The following is a 5,494-nucleotide window of genomic DNA, read 5'->3' on the forward strand; positions in this document are numbered from 1 at the left end:
GGTACTCTAAAAGGCTATTCCCTTACCTATGATACTATAAGTATCTATCCCATTCCCTGTGGTACTGTAAATATATTTCCGGTTCCCTTTGGTACTGTAAGTATATATCCCCTTCCCAGTGATACTGTAAGTATAAATCCCTTTTTCTGTGGTACTCTTAAAGTCTATTCCCTTACCTATGATACTATAAGTATCTATCCCATTCCTGTGGTACTTTAAATATATTTCCGGTTTCTTTTGGTACTGTAAGTATAAATTCCTTTTCCTGTGATAATGTAAGTATATATCCCCTTCCCTGTGGTACTGTAACATTTTTTTTTTGGCATAATTGTTTGTTTTTATAGTGATTAAGATTATAACATAATGTTGACAGCTTTTTTTTTTACTTTTTGTACCCATTATATCTGTTTGTTTTGCTCACACATTGTTGTCAATATAGTGGCATTTTATGCGACTTTCATACAAGTGAGAGGTTTAGCTAGCTATAATACAAGGTTTAATCCACCATTTTCGACATATGGAAATGCCTGGAACAGATGATAGCGGATATGTTCTATCCCGAATGTGACCTACCGAATTAGACTTATAACCGGGTTTGTACTAGCATGAGCAACACGACGGGTGCCACATGTGAAACAGGATCTGCTTACCCTTCCAGAACACCTGAGATCACCCCCAGGTTTTGTGAGGTTCGTGTTGTTCAGTCTGTAGTTTTCTATGTTGTGTTTTGAGTACTATTGTTTGTCTGTTCTTTTTCTTTTTAGCCATGGCTTTGTCAGTTTATTTCGACTTATGAGTTTGAACGTCCCTTTAGTATCTTTCGCCCCTCATTTATTATTTTACTTTTTTTTCAGAAAAACCTGACAAGAAGTTATCTATAACCCCCCCCCCCCCCCCCCCCCCCCCCCCCCCCTTTCCCCCATGCATAATTTCTTCCCAAAAAAGAATTTTTTATATATAAAGGGGGCGTTCGAATCCCGCATGTAGCAGGTGCGCTCGACTCCAATCTTAATTGACTAGGGTTGTCAGTTTCCCTACCGAATTAAAGATCGGTGGTTCTCTCCGGGTTCTCCGGCCTCCTCCTCCAACAAAAAACTGACCACCATGAAATAGCACAATAGTGCTGAAAATGTTGTGATGTTACTCTATTGTTTCAAATAAGGGTGAAGGTTTGGTACCATTAAAACGTTTAAACCCGCTGCAATTGTTTGCACCTGTCCTAAGTCAGGAATCTGATGTTCAGTAGTTGTCGTTTGTTGATGTGGTTCATAAGTGTTTCTCGTTTCTCGTTTTTTATATAGATTAGACCGTTGATTTTCCCGTTTGAATGGTTTTACACTAGTCATTTTTGGGGCCCTTTATAGCTTGCTGTTCGGTGTAAGCCAAGGCTCCGTGTTGAAGGCCGTACTTTGACCTATAATGGTTTACTTTTATAAATTGTGACTTAGATGGAGAGTTGTCTCATTGGCACTCATACCACATCTTCTTATATCTATTATTCACCAATATATTAATCAATTTATTCATATAAAAACTAAATGCCGATCACAATTATGATCTACTTTGGAATAGTGTTAGCTTTTTTACAAAACGTCATTGTTAACTATTTGGTTGTGATAGTGGTGGTTGATGAGGATGATGGTGATGGTAGTGTTGGTGGTGATGGTGGTGATGGATGATGATGATGGTGGTGGTGGTGGATGATGGTGGCGATGGATGATGATGATGATGGTGGTGGTGGTGGATGATGGTGGTGACGGATGATGATGATGGTGGTGGTGGTGGATGATGGTGGTGATGGATGATGATGATGATGGTGGTGGTGGTAATGATGGTGGTGGATGATGGTAGTGATGATGGTGGATGAAGATGATGATGGTGGTGGTGGTAGTGGTGGATGAGGATGATGGTGGTGGTGATGGTGGATGAAGATGATGATGGTGGTGGTGGTGGTGGATGATGGTGGTGGATGATGGTGGTGATGATGGATTAGGATGATGGTGGTGGTGGTGGATGAGGATGATGGTGGTGGTGGTGGTGGTGGATGAGGATGATGATGGTGGTGGTGGTGGTGGTGGTGGATGGTGGTGATGGATGAAGATGATGGTGGTGGTGGTGGATGAGGATGATGGGGATGGTGGTGGTTGATGGGGTGAAGGTGATGATGGTGGTGGTGTAGGTGTTTGTTGTGATGATGGTGGTTGATGAGGATGGTTGTGGTGGTGGTGGTGGTGGTGTAGGTTGATGAGGATGATGGTGGTTGCGGATGAGGTGGTGGTATTGGTGGTGATGGTGGTGATGGATGATGGTGATGGTGGTGTAGTGTTGATGGTGGATGATAATGATGATGATGACGGTGGTGGTGGTGGTGGTGGATGGTGATGGATGATGGTGATGATGGTGGTGGCGTTGGTGGTCGTGGATGATGGTGGTGATGGATGATGATGATGATGGTGATGATGGTGGTTGATGAGAATGATTGTGATGGTGGTGGTGGTGGTGGTGGTGGTGGTGGATGGGGGATGGGAGATGAGGATGAAGATGATGGTGGTGGTGGTTATGGATGACTTTTCAAAGCCTATTGTCAAATCAAATGCATATCCAGGATATTGTAATGTGATACGAATATAAACCATGCTTTGTATTAAAACAGCAAGTTCTGTTGGATTTTCAACGTGCTTGTTCACAAGGAAACAGTCCACAGGAAGACATATCGCCATACCCGCACACATTATTCTGACTCCGAGCCAACCAGTTTTCTTTCTTACTTCTATATATATATAATTTTCAAGTCTTTGGTTTGACATGCTGGGGTTCGACCACCCGCACATGAGGCGAGCATGCTAACACAAAACCACCGAGAAAGTCAAAGAAAAGTGAAATTTCAAACAATTTTGTAAATCATGTGTTACCCTTTCTTTTGTTAATATCAATAAATAAAACGTTTTGAAAGTTCGACTTGGTGAACCCACTGAACAATTTCTAGATCCGCCCCTGTACCAACTAAAATCTTGCATTTAAACTTGAAGTATAATAACGTGATAAGTGTATTCCTCTCTAATGTGTAATAACATGTATGGGTCATTCACTTCATTCATTAGTTATACTAGATATGGTAATTATATTTGATGGATAGATTAAACTCTCATATGGTTCTATAATGTACTCAGTACGTCATTTGGTCGTAAAGAATCAACTGTTTCCGGTATGTAAAAAAAGTTGATTAGAGTGCATTGGTGAGAATTGTCAAAAATTGAAGTCTTTCCTTTTACGACCCTATCTGTTATATAGGTCCTTCTACAACCCTATATGTTATTTATAGTCAACGTATTGATTATAATTGTATATGGTGTCGTTAACATTTTTACTATTTGACATGTCTGCAATAGATGCATCAATATCTGCAATAATATTAAAACAACTCTGCATAAATCTCGTTTTTAAATGTTTTACATGTTGTCATATCGGGGCCTTTCACGGTTGACTACACGGTTTGGGTTTTGCTCATTGTTGAAGACCGTACGGTGATCTTTAGTTGCATATGTCTACGTCCTTTTGTCTCTGGTGGATAGTTGTCTCGTTGGCAATCATACCACATCTTTTTATTTTTATAGTAATGAAGGTCCTTGTGGACAGAATCTGTGTTAAACTGCCTCTATTTGAGTCAGCACAATGTGGTTCTATTAACAGAAACAATCTTGTCAAATTATGGACATAGTTAAAAAACAATTTAATGTTCATTGAATCATTTAAATTTTATATAACACAAACAACTGTACAAACAATAATAAACAATATCGTGTCAAAGAATGCGTGTTGTCATGGCGGTACCTTTTATAGCTTACTATACGGTATAAGTTTTACGGTGACCTGTACTTATTTACAATTTTCCTATCTTTAAATCGTACATGAAGCAAGCTCTTTCATCCTTCGGCAATCCCTCGGCAGATAACAAAGATGTATAGGGTAGTGGAATCTGCCGAGGTGTTCCGATTGGCCCTTTCATAACATAATCTGCTGGTACCAAACTCTGTATTGTAATATTGGTGGTTGTCCTTAAGAGAAAAATTCAAAGCTTTATTACATCAACGTCATACATTTTTACAGGGAAACACAACCTTGTGAAACGTACAGATTAGATTTGCACAAAATCGATTTCAATTCAGAATAAAAGAAGAAGAAAAAAAAACGTTTTGTTTTGTTTGAAACTATGATTTAGTGAATTGATGTATAAATCAAAAATAATAATATGATTAAACGCGTTAGTTTCATCCTTTATCAATATATAATCTATTAAGACAAAACGGAAATTTAAAAGCTTGCTTTTAGCAGTTGGTCCTTCGGGGCACATAAGTTTTCTCCGAGCCATTTGTAGGGTCAATTATTAGTTCATTTTGTAAAATATTTTGAACTCTTGATTGCATGACTTTTCATCATTTTTCTCATGATGTTGTTTTTCTTTGACTTAATTATGGTGTGTAATTGCCCCATGGTACATGTGTATCTTCTTTTTTGAAATAAATAACTACATATATGTTTCCGACTATGTACTTATATTGTATATTCTTGCGCCAGATAGTAAAAGTTAGCGACTTCAAATCAGTAAACATTTGACTTGTCCAAATGAAAACCTGTAAGTTACCACGACAGTAAACAGAGGAACAAGTTAACACAGTGCTAATTAGGAATGCAGGACCTTACCGTAGTTAATACGATCATTGATCTAAATTATAACGAAATTTGTTACTATTATACAAGATCATGTTGTCGTTAATATGATTTCAGGACATCATAACTATTTATCACGTTTTGCTTGTTTTGTACCCTCCCCCTCCCCCTCCCTCACATTCTCAAACCAATGTACGCTTGTAGAAATCAACATTTCTCTTTTCTCCTCATTGTAACGTCTGCTAATGCCTTACCAAGTAAGGAAAATGAAAGTTGTTTTTCACTCGTTCCGTTGATTGATAACGTTTGATTTTGTCAGTTTTTATGGACTTCCCCTTTTTGAAGTTACCTTGGGGTTCGGTATTTTTCTTATACTTTTATATCAGAGGTTATTGTAGCCGTCTTCAAGTGAGTTGAAACTTTAAAGAAAAACATTTGGCAGAGGTCTCATTGTAACATTGCTATTGAATACTAGTATTGTAATATTGTAAATTTATCACTAATGTTTTTTTAGTTTTTTTTTTTGTGTACTGTTTTGTTTTTATTTTGTTGTTTATTTATTGTTTGTTCAAATTTGTATTGCCAAAAACACACTGTTAATGTTTAATGTCAATAAAATTGATTTGATTTGAATGAACTATGCGTTACAGTACGGTAAAAATAAAAGTAACATATCTGAAACATGCAACAGAAAACCTTTGAACACATTTGAACACATATAGCAAAAATCTTAGACCACTTTCGAGTTATGTCCTTCACTGGAAAAGTTCGTCAATTATTCGAGCCTTTATGACGTCATTTACCAGATAGAGGGGCCCGCCTGTAT

This window comes from Mytilus californianus, unplaced genomic scaffold (assembly GCF_021869535.1).
Source record: "Mytilus californianus isolate M0D057914Y unplaced genomic scaffold, xbMytCali1.0.p SCAF_25, whole genome shotgun sequence".
In the NCBI taxonomy this organism is placed as follows: Eukaryota; Metazoa; Mollusca; class Bivalvia; order Mytilida; family Mytilidae; genus Mytilus; species Mytilus californianus.